Source organism: Ursus americanus, chromosome 3 (assembly GCF_024610735.1).
Source record: "Ursus americanus isolate L20-20 chromosome 3, mUrsAme1.1.p, whole genome shotgun sequence".
In the NCBI taxonomy this organism is placed as follows: domain Eukaryota; kingdom Metazoa; phylum Chordata; class Mammalia; order Carnivora; family Ursidae; genus Ursus; species Ursus americanus.
The window spans coordinates 56,202,044-56,216,804 of NC_142129.1; the positions used below are offsets into that span (position 1 = coordinate 56,202,044).

Sequence of the window (14,761 nt, forward strand, 5' to 3'; positions counted from 1 at the left end):
GCTCACCCAAGGCTTCTCAGGAAAGCTTCAGATGAGTTTCACTAGTGATGGAGTAAATCCAACTGAGAGAAAATGAGAGTAAGAACAGAGCCAGAGTGTGAATTTTTCTTTCTCCAAGTTTGGCTTTGACCCTGTGATTGGCAGAGTCTCAGCCTCATGTTTTGTTTTGTGCTGAAGCATGCCTCCCCCCGACGGTGTCCTCAGAAGCTTCAAAAGAACGTCAGTGAAAACCCAGATCAGAAATCAGCAACTAAGCAAATGTCTCTCAAAATGAAAGGGAATCAAGGGGGAGAATTTGCTCCTTTCTTAGCTCCGGAGAATGTGGCCCCAGAGAGTTACATTATCAAGTTTCATAAACTTACTCGCTTTGTTTGGGGAAATGGGATAGTTGCTTTATTGATTTTCTTTTGCTGTTGTAAAAATTAACAGAGATGGGGTGGCTTACAACAATGTGAATTTATTCTCTTATAGTATTGGAGGTCGGAAGTCCAAAATCAGTTTCAATAGGCTACAAGGTGTTGGCAGCCCTGAGTTCTGTTGTAGGGGTTCCATGGCAGAATGCATTTCCTTCTCTAGCCTCTAGAGGCTATCTGCATTTCTGGCTCAAGGCTGCCCTTCTCCATCAAAACCAGAAACAATGTGCTGAGTCTTTCTCACATTGCCCTCTGATTCTCTGCAGCTGGGGAAAGCTCTGCGCCTTCGAGAACTCGTGTGATTAGATTGGGCCCACCTGGACAATGCAGAATAGCCTCACCATTAAGATTCTTTTTTTAAAATATTTTTTTATTATGTTAACTTCAATCACCTGTGCAAAATCCCTTTGCCATATACAAGTAACATTCCTCAGTTCTAAGAACAAGAGCACAGATATTTTGTCACACAGATATTTTGACACATTCTGTCACACCTGGGAATTGTGGATTCCTATGCATTGCTAGTTATTCACTGGTTATTAGCTCCCACAGACATCTCAAATGTATGATCTCCAAAACTAAATTAACCTTCCACCGAATTTATTTCTTCCTTGACTGGGGATAGATCCATCAACAACTTAAGCTTGAGGCTGAAAACCATTTTTCCTGCGATCCTTCATCAGATTGTTAAATCTGCTCATTTTAATTCCCGTATATTTCTTCAATCTTACCCTGCCCTGCACCTCTCCTACCATTAACTACACTTGTGCACTTCTCATTTATCTGAAAAGAAAGTACTTCTTGATTGATGGGGTCTGGTCTTTTGCTAGGGGGTGGAGCTACTGATGTGAATAAGGTACCCATGTTGTCTGCTTTAATGGAATTTACAGACAAGCATGGAAAACACACATTAAACAAATAAACACGTATAATAAATGTCCTGAAAGAGGACATTCTTATTCCTTCTGATCAAGTACCCCTGGTGAAGTTTTCAAAAACTGAGGTTCAAAATTGGTGAATTTTCTAGAAGGGAGCTATCAAGCTAACACCAAGAATCTGTGTGTCATCCTTGTGCAGGGGCCATGCTAATCTTCTCCGTATTGTCCCAATTTTAATATACGTGCTGCCAAAGTGAGCACAAGCTAACTAACTTATATGCAGTCAAAAGTAAGTACCTTTATGTATATGTCACTTTTCCCTGATTCTGTAGTATGAATATGGAAAAGAAGACTACCAAATTATATCTTACATATGGCAACTTATTTTTAATCAAGCTAGAATGGCTTTTTGAACTCATCTTAATAAACTCTTGTCCAAATGGAGTTAACTTTAAGACTAGATATAATGAATCCCACCCTAGATCTAACCCCACACTAGATACAATGAATCCGAATGCCTGAGGTTAGGCCTGGTGAGATGCGTTTTAAACAAGTAGCCTGTGAGTTGTTGTACCCGTTAACGTTAGGAAATTATTGAACCAATTTCAACTCACCCATACTCTGTTCCGCTTCCAGCTTCTGTAGTCTGTCCACATTCTTCAGCTTGAAACCTCTTTTTACCTTCAAAGCCAGGAATAACGGGTAGAATCCTCAACCCACAACCCTCTGACTCTCCGTCTGTGGACACATCTCTGACCGGAGCTGGGAAGTTTCTCTGCTTTGAGAGAAAGACGCAAGTGATTAGATTGGTTCCACCTGGATCATCCAGGTGTCTCTCCTTGTTTCAGGATCCTTCAAATTCATTCCACCTCTGTAAAGTCCCGTAAACCATGTAAAGCAGCGGAATCACAAATTCCAGGGCTTCAGAGGTGGGCATCTTCGAAAGGAGGGGGAAATCACCCTTCCCACCACAGCATACACTGTGTCCTAAGAGTCCCCTTTTTTTATTGAAGTATAGTTTACATAGAATGTTACATCCGTTTCAGGTGTACAACATAGTGATTCAACAACTCTAGACGTTATGCTGAGAGTCCTTTCTAAGCTGCTACACTTTAAGCACTGTATTGATATTAGCACATTCGTTTTACTCAAGTGGAAACAAGAATGGAGAGAAAACTTTCAAGAGCCATACTAATGAGACTTTTTACTACTCAACTTTTGATCCAAAATGGAGTCTTAAATTCAAAGGGAGAACCTGTGTCTTCCAATATTCTACATAGGTCTCTGTTTGACTTCTAATACTAAATACATTTAACTTGATATTAAAGTTAAATAAATGGCCAATAGCTTAATGGTTGTTCTAGGAGCTCCATAAGGCTATAGGAACTTAGGGTATTATTTTAGTGAGTCATTGAATTAGGACTCTCCAGAGAAATAGAACCAATAGGACATGTGGAATATAGAAAGAGGTTTATTATGAGGGACTGGCTCACACAGTTGGGGAGGTTGAGTAGTCCCACGACATGCTGTCAGCAAGCTGGGGGCCCAGGACAGTGAATGGTGTAGTTCCCATCCAAACCCAAAGCCTGAGAACCAGACGAGCCAGTGTAAACCCCAATCCAAGTTGAAGGCCCAAGACATTGGAGCACTAAAGTCTGAGGACAGGAGAAAATGGATGTCCCATCTTAAGCAGGGGCAAATTCACCCTTCCAACACCTTTTGTTCTCTTCAGGCCCCTCAGGGACCGCATGATGCCTACACACATCGGAGCAGGTGGACCTTCTTTATTCGGTCTACCAATGCAAATGCTAATCTATTCCAGACACACATAGGTGCACCCAGAAGTAGTATTTTACCAGCTATCTCAGCACACCTTAGCTCAGTCAAGAGGACACAAAAAAGTAACCACAGTTACCCAATGTCTGTAGTGTGTTTGAGTGTCATATAGAGATAACAGTTTGGGTTAGAGACCAGACCTTTAATCTGGGTTATCATCTTTTTACATAGATCATGTTAGCATCAACAAAATCAAACGTGAAGACTTTGACACATAGCCTACGATTCTTATTTTAACATAGTCTCCTAAAGTAAATTGCCATCAGCTTTTAAAGCTTGAGGCTTATATAAGTTTATGATATATATTTTTGTAGTTTTGTGGCACGCTTAGGAACTCACTAAGGAGTTATGGACTGAAGCATAGGAGATGTTGACCTTGAGGCATTGACATTTTTTGTGAGCGGATGGTTTGTAGTATAGATTACGAGTAAAAGAAATAAAAGGCAAATGAATTAAGATCTGCTTAATTTTCGACTGACCTCAGTTCTTTTCAGCAAGAAGTAACTCCTGACACTTGGCAAAGGAAGATGCCATAATCCAAACTATATAAATGGCAATGCAACAAGGTAAAAGCTCCCCAAACCACAGCATACTCCGTGTTTGTGTAACTTACAGCCCTCCACTGAGAAAACCCCACCATGACATACTGTTTTCATCACACGTATTTACGCAGAGATAAACAAATCCAATACAGATGTGCGTTTGTGGAAAGATGGTCATACATTTCATTTGAACTTCTCCGCCTGCTGGTAAGATGAAAGAAGTCTTGGCTGGTTGGTTCCGGCTGGAGGTTCTGTGAAGCAAGCACAAAGGAGCGTGTGCTACACTTACTATAACCCTTGAGCGCCAAAGCGAATTTAATTTGTATCAGGAAGGATTAAAACAAAGATATTTTTCTGAATGATGAGGTGCTCTGAAATACAGGATCATGTTCCAAAAATGATTGTGCTGAGCCCGTAATCGGATGTTTTACTACATAAAGATCTCCATAAAAGATTGGGTTAAGGAAGTCTACCGTCATGCCAATCCCATTGTTGTAAATCTCTCTAAATCTACTCCATGTCATGGAAAGCACATTTGAAAGGAGGACATGTTACCTGTGTCTATTAAACAAGATACCAGCAACGTTCGCCCACATACATTTCTTGATTAAAGCTCAGATGTCTTTCCCAGAGCTGACTGTATCATCAGAGAATGCTTTTAGTGGCTTCTCACATAGTTCATAAAGGAATCCTGAATGTTATGCTTGCTGTGATAACACAGTAGCGACACAGGGTGTCCAGCATCAGGCACAATTTAACAAGGAGACCGGGCTCATGCTCCCCAAACGCTTCTGTTCGCACAATTCATTAGTGGCTTTGTCATTCAAGCCCCTCAGCCGGCATCCTTTTCTCCCTGGTGTTTCTGATTCCTGGAGGAGCACTAGAAGCAGACAAAAACGTCTTCCTGTTCTCTCTCCCTCACCCCAACCCCTCACGTGACCCACAGCCACAACAAGTGTAAGGCAGCTTATCAGAAAGAAAACAAATTCAGATCTCAAAAGATGAAATCGATTGGGCAGAGCTGGACAGCAGTTAGAGACGGAAAGACAAAGATCACAGTAAACTCGGCCACTACAAATCTTCGACAGAATGCAGATGCCTGTGAAATTGGCATCTCCGCTCCTGACTCTTAGCGTGTTCCAGACGTACTCGCCCGGCTGCCCTGAAACATCTGCGGTCCTGTAGCAGCCATTGTCCACAAACTGAAGTAGCTATTTTTCCTCTCATTAATTTTTTTCTGTCTGTTTTTGTCACTTTCGCCATCATTCTTCCCGGCTAGACACCTTGAAACCATCTTTTACTTTAAGGCAAAATACGTAATGGACTCTCCACTTCTTTTAGCTGTTGTTCAAAGTTTCATAGTTTAGGCACATTCCAGAAGCTTAATGACTTCTTGATGGAGCTTAACACAGTGAACCAAACTGGGAAAGACTCCTATTTTTGAAATCAATCACTAAAAACTTTAAACTTTTAAAGTTTTTTAAAGGACTTCAACTACCTCCATTTTGACCTCAGTCCGTACTTTCTAATTAAGTTTTTCTTTCTAGCTTATCTCTTAACGCAGGCAAAAGACCATGAGGGCAAAGCATCCCCTGATGGGAACTGAAACTAGCCCCTTAAGCATAAGGAGTGCCCTAACCTGGCAAGACCCCAAGTGACTGACCCCAAGACAATGATCAATTTGACCTTCACTGCCCACCTGCACGTACCCACTGACCTTTGTCACACATTTTCCTTATACAAACCTGGAAGTATTTTTGGCACTTTGGAGACAGTCTTTGAGAAGTTAGTGCATTGTCTTCCTGGTGTTGGCCTCAGTAAAATAAATTCCTTTCCGGTTTCACCACCACTGGTTTTTTTGCCTTTGGATTTTGTTAGTGGTGGGTGGCCAAACCTTGTCTGTTTGGGACCCCCGGAGACAGGTGTTCTCGCGCTCCTGTGCCTCGGCTACAGTGGTTGGGAATGACAACAAAAATCAATACCAAGTTTGGACGCCTGGGTGGCAGTCTGTGAAGTGTCTGCCTTCGGCTCAGGTCATGATCCCAGGGTCCTGGGATGGAGTCCCATTCTCCCTCTGCTTCTCTGTCTCTCTCATGAATAAATAAAGTCTTCAAAAACAATCAATACCAATTTTATTGAAGGTGCTTTATGACATCAGTATTCTTCCACATGTAACTATTATTTAAATGAAACATCTCCAACAGTTTTTTTAATGATCTACATTCCTCTGAAGATCTAACAGAAATCTTTATAATATATTTGCAATAATAAAGCTGTCTTAAGATACCTATCTATATTCTTTACTCATATAAATCCTTTTTTTTTATGATGTTAACCCCTCTAAGGGATGTATTGCTGGCCAAGAAAATAGCAGGAAGACAACAACTGAATCATCCCTTTCTACCCACCATCCTCACAGCTCTGACATCTTCCCTCTTCTCTGAGATTTGCAACTGGGGCGCATTCCAATGGGGGGGGGGTGACAGCAAGGGCAGTGAAAGATCATCCAGGCAGAACAAAGGAGATAGATATTTCTTGAGTACACTGCAAAGGAGCAGTGGGCAGGGCAGCAAGGGAGAAGCTGTCTGCCATGAAGTGGTGGTGAGGGGCTATGGGGATAGGGTGGAGCAGGGAATGGGGACGTATGGAATTTTCCCTTTTTTGGTAATGGCGCCTGGTGGTAAGTAGTCCATTGGTTAGTTAGGGCCTATGGCCATTTTGAGGTAGGTCACCTAAGGAGCCTGTTTGTATTCAGCTCACGGATCACTGTGGGCCCTTTTGCCTTCCTCAAATTTCTATTGCTCAAGCCTGTTGCCTGAAAGTGGCCTCTACAGCACTCACTAACATGACTTGGTTTTCATTCAAACAAGGGTAAAGATGTTACTGCACTGCCCTTGAGAATGAAGCAAGTGAAAATGGCCTAAACTTTTACATAACAATGTGAAAAACGGTGTGGCTTAAGTATACTTGAAGGCGAAGAGATGGACAGATTGCTCTCTCAACAATCCTTTGGTTCCATTGATTGAATAGAATTATGGACGTTATCAGAGGTGTTTAATAGCAAATTATGAGACCTATCACAGAAAATCAAAGGCCTTAATTCCCCAAGGATAAATTCAATAATTCAGTTTGCTTCTGTCAGATGGGCATAATCCCCCCACTTTGGGGAAGACTAGCACAGCCCACCATATAGATAAATATGGATTACCTTGGGCTGGGGGTGGGGGAGAGAGTTTAAGCCTATGGTGAAGCAAACGGCTGAGCATGAAGGGAAACATCTCTTTTATTCCAAGAGCAACAAACCAAGAAAAGAGAAAAAGTTGAAAATAGAGAGTGCCTTAACAGATTTGTAATTTCATATCTGGTTTTGTCTATTTTCTATGCTATGTCCTTAATCCAATGATCTCTTCTAGCAATGAAATGATCTCTTCTAGTAATGAAAATGCTGTATCCAAAACCACAACACAACAAATATCACCCTTCACATTTTCCAAGACACACTAATTCTGATTCTTTCTAGACAATTTAGATTTACTCTGTGGGAAAGAAAGGACATTTCTTTAATTCTCTACTTAGGCAGAAAGGCATACTCATGTAAAATGGTTCCTTGGTATTCCATAGAAGACAGTCAGAACGTTTCCTGGAATGTATGCCTTATTCAGCCTTATACACTACAAAAAATCAACAGGTAAAGAGCCGCATAAAATTTTATCAGGGTGAGAAATTCTAGGATGTTAGGAAACAGGATGTCACTGCCTGACTGCAACCATATCCAAACCCAGACATATCTCATAATCCCAGGGAGACCCAACCATCGTTGTCACCAGATAGTGCATTGATGCCAGGACTGCAACTATAACATGTGCATGGAAAGATCTACCATACAAGCAGCCACTACCATATACTGCTCTAATACTGAAACTGGAAAAAAAAGAAAAAGGGGAAGCCTAGAAGTATTCAAATGGGCATCAGTGGGACAAGAACAGCTTAGTTCAATTCCATCCAAGCTTCAGCTCCTTTGGCTCTGGTATTTTGGCTCGTATATTTCCTTGAAACTAGACTGACCTTCCCACACTTGACCATGAACTATGACTGAACTTCCACTCAAATTTCTTTTCTTCCTCTGTTTTGACGCATGGTTTAAATCCTGGTGCCCAAGAAATGATTCCTCCCTTCCTCTTTGATATCACCAACTTCTGCTTGTGTTTAGTGCTCCATGAAATACTACTTACTATCTGGTCAGATCTGGAGTCTGTTGAGTAAGTTGAGATGAAGCAATATATGAGGCAATCAAGGGAGCAAACAAATCATGAAATACCGAAAGACTACCATTTGCTTAGAACCCTGTTAGATCTGGTGATGCTGCTGTGATTGATTCCTATACTCAGGGAGCTAGGAATCTAGCCTGGAAGCCTAAACTATAGAACATAAGAGTAAAGCACATAAGAGTAAAGCAAGACAGTCTAATCATGAGCCGAACGGTGCATGCAGAGCTGCCACGCTGTTAAGGTTCAGGGCGAGAATCAGTGGAGTCTAAAATTATCAGAAGAGGCATAGCACAAGAGATCAGCCTAAATTAGATAATGAGGAGAAGAGAGGATTTGATAGGTAAAAAGAATAAATGTTCCAAGCAACATGAATATGATGAATCAAGGCAAAGACGTGGAGATGAGAACGGTGAGTCCTCAAAGTGCTAGGGTTATATGTGTCTGTCACCCGTGGCCAAAGCAGAGGGAACCTACAAAATGGTTACAAGTGAGCTTGAATAAGGGCACCTGGCTGGCTCAGTCAGTTAAGCATCCACCTCTTGATTTCAACTCAGGTCATGATCTCAGGGTCATGAGATGGGGCTCTGAACCGTGTGTGGAGCCTGCTCGGGATTCTCTCTCTCCCTCTGCCCCTCCCTGCCCATCACTGGCGTTCATGTGCTCTCTCTCTCTAAACAAACAAGCAAAAAACCAAGTGAGCTTGAATATATAAGGAGAGGCCTGACTCTTGATAAAATTTTGGAGATAACAGATGGTTATTTTAGGCTAATGAACAGCTGTATTAGGCGAACAGAAACCTGTGTAACAGATAAACCCTTTCATCTTGGCAGTTTAACATAATAAACATTTCTTACTTATATGAAGTCCAACCAGGTGTTTGTGCTTGGAGACAAACTTGTGTTTGGCTTGATTAAAGAAATGATGTCATAGCTCATATATAACTTTCTGCCAACACGTATCTCTTATAAACTCACTCAGCAAACACCTTTTAAGCATCTGCTGTATACCAGGCACTATGCTCGACTGACACTGGAAATACTGACTGAAGCAAAAGGCATGGTCTCTGCCCTCGAGAGCCCTCAGCTGCCGAGGAAACCAGACAACAAGAAAACAAATGAGTATTACATTGTCTGCTGTGGAGCCCAAAGGAAGGAAGTATTTCACAGATTGTGGAAGCAGAAGCTCAAATTAGAGCCTTGTAGTGAGAGTTACTTGACCGTCCAATGGGAACGGTTTGCTCTTGTAAGTGCTTGAAATAAACATTGTAAATCCCCTGAGTTCAGTGGGAAAACACCTGATTTTTATCTCTTGATTCTTATCAGCTACCACGATACCTGCCATGCCACTGGTCTCCAAATGTGGGTGTTTATTTTTCTGTGTCTTCTTGTGGCATTATAAGCATATCCTATCATTGATGGCCACTCCCGAACAGAATGTGGTCAGTTTTACACAGGTATATACAACTGGGGACAGGACACAAGGCTCTTATTCTGACTCTCCCAGTGAAGAGATGTGTTTGTCTTGGAGACTTATCAGGGCTTTAGTTTTCTCCTTGTACAAAAATTTATGAAGTCCCTTCCAGCACCAGCTTGAAATACATACTTCTGATACTGTGATCAAAATTTTATTTCTTCTCGGAACATGTCTCTACAATGTAGTGTATTTGATACTGTCACGCTATTTACATAGTTATATACATAGAAACAGTAGAGGGCACTGGTTTCGGGTGTGAGATTTGAAGTCAGTCTGACTCAGGTCAGATCCTGCAAAAATACTCTTTTTAGCTGTGTAGGCAAAGTAGCAAACCTCTTTGTGTCTTAGTTTCTGGGAAGTGGACATAATAGGACTTACGTTACTTGGTTGATGCGAAGATTAAATTTGCAGAGGGACCTAAACTTTCTTTGTTCACAGACCCCTAAGCTAAGTGTCTCCATAATTCCTTTCCCCGTGTCCCTATGAAATGAAATACTAAATAGTTCTATTTCTTAAACATCTATTTCCAAACAACCAGTAAGCGTTTGTGTCTTAACAACTTACAGTAATAGCCACTGGAAAATATGGAACACATAATTTTTTTAAAAAATAGTACTGCAAAGATAAAACATTATTGTAAGGAACAGATGTAATCTAAGGTTGAATCTGAAACAGCTTGAGCCAGAAGCTACCACAGTGTCCAACAGATTTCGAGCACCACATTTTCTCTCTTAAACATCTGAAATTCCTCAGAGCCTCTGTGAGTTTGCTACAATGATCCACGGGAAGACAGTTGGGAATCACAGAGCTAATTCATATAAAGCAAGTAGAACAGTGCCTGCCACATACCAGCATTCAATAAATGTTAGCTCCTTGTCGATTTTATCTCTGATTCAAACAACAACCTACAGAGCTAAGTTTCAATTTTATTACCACTATCTTGAGATGAAGAGAACTGAGCTTCTAGAAGGTCAAGTATTTCACCCACTGACATTAGGAAGTGGAGAAAATAGAATTTTCATTCGGGTTTCCCTGGATCCAAAGCCTATCTAAACTCTTTCCGATATGTCATACTGCTTTCTTTCAGTTCAGGATCTAGCTACACTGACGCGTTCTAAACTTTAGGTTTGTATCCATGTAGGCCCCACAGTGGTTAAGACAGACATTTCCCACATAGCTGAAGGGCAGCTGCTGTGTTATACCCTATCAGGAGATTTACATTTGCGTGTTAAATTATGTAACATTTCACACAGACAAGCACAAAATATATAACTGCTACCAAAATTTCACAGGTGTGAACATTTTCCCATATTTGTTTCAAAATTCTTAAAGAAATGAAACAAAGTTATGCTCTAACTTACCAGCCTCTACCTATCCCTTCTTTACTCCTCCCTCCTCAGAAAGACCCACTATTCTGAAGCTGGTATCACCACTATGCACATTTTGGTTCTTTCGCTATATCCATATGTGCATGGTGTCCACCAACCGTGCACACTCTGGGGGGCTGAGATCTGTTCTTTCCGACGTTGCATCCCCAGGGCCTAGAGCAGAGCCTAGCACCTGGCAGGCACTCTGCAGATTTTCTGAATGATTAAACTATAGAGCTGTTGTTCCTATTTTTAAATGCATATCAATATTATCACATGATGTATTCTCTTGTAATTTGTTGTTTTCCGACATTACGTTTCTGAGATCAATCATATTAATGTGTGTAAGATCTAGTTCGTTCATCTTAAGGGCTATATAGTATTCCCTTTTGTGAACAAACAGCATATTATCCAAATGTTCCCCTAAGGACATTTAGATTTTACTGTTTTACAAGATACTTCATTAAATATTGTTGTACAAATTATAGTAATACTGAGATATTTTCCCATATTCACCAGATTGATGAAATTTACTATAATGATAAATCTAAGTATTGGTGGTAACCCTTATACATTGCTAGTGGGAGCTTGGCAAAATAATTAAATTCAAGATACACAGATCCCCATGATCTAGCAAGACTACTTCTGGGTCTAGGTTGACAAGGCCCGGAGTACAAGAATGTTCAAGCTCAATATTTTTAACAATACATGTTATTTTCTACTTTCTCTTGTTTTTTTTGTTATATATTAATGCATAACAAATTTACCCCAAAACTTAGTGGCTGAAAAGAGTCATTTTATTACAATCACGAATTTTGTAGGTGGAATTCCATTAGAAAGGAATGGTGGGACATCTGTATCTGCTCCATGATGAGGCTTCAGCTGGAAGGACTTTTGAAGCCTGGAGGTGGAAATCATCTGAAAACATCTTTATTCACATGCCTGGGAGTTGATGCTGGCTATTGTCAGGAACCTCAGCTAGAGCTCCTTAGACAATCTGCCTGTAGCATTTCATTTGGCCTGGGTCCCCCACAGCATGGTGGCCTCAAACATCTTCTATGGAGGCTCAGAGTCCCACCGCAGATTGTCCAGGGAGGACCAGGTGGAAAGCGTACCATTTTTTATGACCTACTCTCAGAAGCCACATGGCATTCCTTTTACCAGAGTCACTAACCCGCCCAGATTAAAGCTCTTGCACTGTAGACATAGGCCCTGCAGACTGAAACAGAAGAACAAGAGACCTCATCTCTAAATGAGGGAAGTATCAAAGAACATGAAGGATAACTAACACTGCTGTAGCCATTTTGGGGGGAAAATAACATTTGCTACATCTCTCTGGCCTTCTTCACTCTCCCTCTCTTTTCTCCATCTTCATTATGTTCTCTGAAATTATTAGGCATTTGGGCCTCTGTAAAAATCTGTGTGTCATGTCTAACTTCTAACTCACGCTATCTTTTATTATTATTATTTCCATGTATAACGTAGTATTTTTATCAGCCTTTGCCACCACATACTATTATGTCAAATTTCATTCCCTCAATGGTTTTGTTCTTGAATGATAAACAAGTGAAACAAGCATTTACTTGCAGTATTCCTGCAGGCCTTGACCTGTTGTGCCAGACATGATTATCCCTCCTGCTTTAGCCTTCTTCCCTCTGCAGTAGGTTCTGCTCTTGTTAGAAAAAGCTAGATAAAAATAATACTTGTTCCATTATTATTTTGCTGTTCTTTGGTAGAAAATATATCTCATGACTTATGTTTTATACTTCTCCTATTTGTAGTAAGTGCATGCTTGACTTCCTGGTTGCCCTGCATGTTCTGGACAATCTTAGAATTTTCTTTTGTGTTCTATTTTAGATTTTACATATCAGCACACTGCCTCCTGAAATAAATCGCCAGACTCTCAACCTAAAAAATTACATTAGCCTCTTTAAACATCAGCTCAGAAAACCCTTGTTCTAAAATAAATTTACTTTTCTTTTGGGGTTGCCCCATGGGTTGTGGTATAGTCAAATGCCCGAGATAACCTTAGGGATTTTCCAACCTCATGAGTGGGTTAGACACTCAGAAATTAAAATTTTTAATTATGTGTGGCACTCCATATCTTTTTTTCTTTTTCTTTTTTTCTAGATCATCTAGGATGTTTCAGGGCTTTTTTTGACACTTAATTTTTAGAAATGACTTTTGGCCTAATTAATGGAATATCTCTTTTCTCTTTCCTCTTACCTTGTCAAGTCCCTGAATCTACTGTACGGAATTTGGTCATATTTTTCATCTCAGTGATCATAGTTTATGTTTTTTTAAAAATGTAGCCACTGTAAAGATTCTGTGAAAATAATACGTAAACAGTAAAGAAGAAAGGCGATGGAAAAAGAAGGAAGTCAAGGGCAAAAGTGTTGAAATCAAAGATTGAGTGAATTATTTAGCTCTTTCAAGTGGGCAAGAAGAGTTGCTCTTTCTTCTCTCCCAACATTCTATTCCAGCTACAGCAACTCATCAGTGTTCCCCAAGGCGCTCTGCCCCTCATGCCTATCCCTGCACGTTCAGGTTATGATGGCTAGAATGACCTTCCCTTTTCTTCTGATGAAATCTTACTCTCAGCTCAAATGTTATTTTCTCTGTATCAAATCCTGGTTTCCGTTTCAAGCACATCGTTATTTTCATGTCCTACTAAATAGCTATTTCTGTGTCTATCTCTCCCACAGAGTTCCTCAGGGCTGGACCCATGTTTACTCATTTCTGTAACTCTAGTACCAGACAAATGTTTGCTCAATTCATGTATAATAAATGACTACCTGTATGACCTTGAATAAGTGACTTAGCCTGTGTGTGCTTTCTGCATTCTGAAATGGAAATAATAATTGTATCTAATTTAACAGACGGTTGTGAGGATTAAATTAAATAATCCATGTAGAAAACAATGCCTGACACATAATTCATGTTCAGTCAATATTAGGCTATTTTTGCTTTACGTATTTTTTTAAATATTGCATTAATTATCAATATCCTGTAATTATAAATGGTCATGAAAATGAATGTTGCAGGGCACCTGGGTGGCTCAGTCTGTTAAGCATCTGACTTTTTTTTTTTTTTAAGATTTTATTTATTTGTTTGACAGAGATAGAGACAGCCAGTGAGAGAGGGAACACAAGCAGGGGGAGTGGGAGAGGAAGAAACAGGCTCATAGCGGAGGAGCCTGATGTGGGGCTTGATCCCGTAACGCCAGGATCACGCCCTAAGCCAAAGGCAGACGCTTTAACCGCTGTGCCACCCAGGCGCCCCAAGCATCTGACTCTTGATTTCAGCTCAGATCACAAACTCAATTCGTGGGGTCCTGGACTGAGGGTCCCGGGTTGCTGGGCTCCACACTGAGCACAGAGTCTACTGGTCCTTCTCCCTCTGCTCCTCACCACTTGCACGCTCCCACTTGTTCTCTAAAATAAATAAATAAAATATAAAAAAAAAATGAGAAACTATTTATTTCATTTTTTAAGTTTTTTTTTCTCTTTTATCTGCCAGATGGCCTAAATGCCAATGTTAAACTAAGAGACGTGTTTACCACTACAATGAAATATCTTTCTATAGAAAGACTGTATAGAGGCTGTTCTCTCTCTGTTACAAAACGCCAATTTTAAATATGACATCATAAAGTGCCTAGAGGGAAAAAATACTCAGAAGAACTGCTAATACTCCTGGTCATCAGTGTACACTCTGGGATCTCACACATCTTTCTTGGTAGCTTTTTTATCAGCTGCCCTTTATCATGCAAATCATCAGATATAGTTCATGGTTTAAATTTTTCACATTAAAAAATCAGAACAGATTAATTCACCTATAGTAACTGTTTTTACTGCCGACAACTTTCATGAATAAATAAAGCTTATGAGACGCAGGCCACGACCTGTTGGTGCTGATTCTAAGAGCAGAGCACGCTTTGATGAGAACATTTCTTAAAAATAACAAAGGAATTAGAGATTCTAAAAA

General features: G+C 40.4%; 1 non-coding gene across 1 annotated transcript; it reads right to left on the reverse strand.

Annotated features, from left to right (window-relative positions):
- Positions 1-1,445: 1,445 nt before the first annotated feature.
- Positions 1,446-1,552, reverse strand: LOC123789720 (U6 spliceosomal RNA). The gene has a single exon (XR_006778885.1). It is a non-coding gene; the product is annotated as a U6 spliceosomal RNA (small nuclear RNA).
- Positions 1,553-14,761: the final 13,209 nt, after the last annotated feature.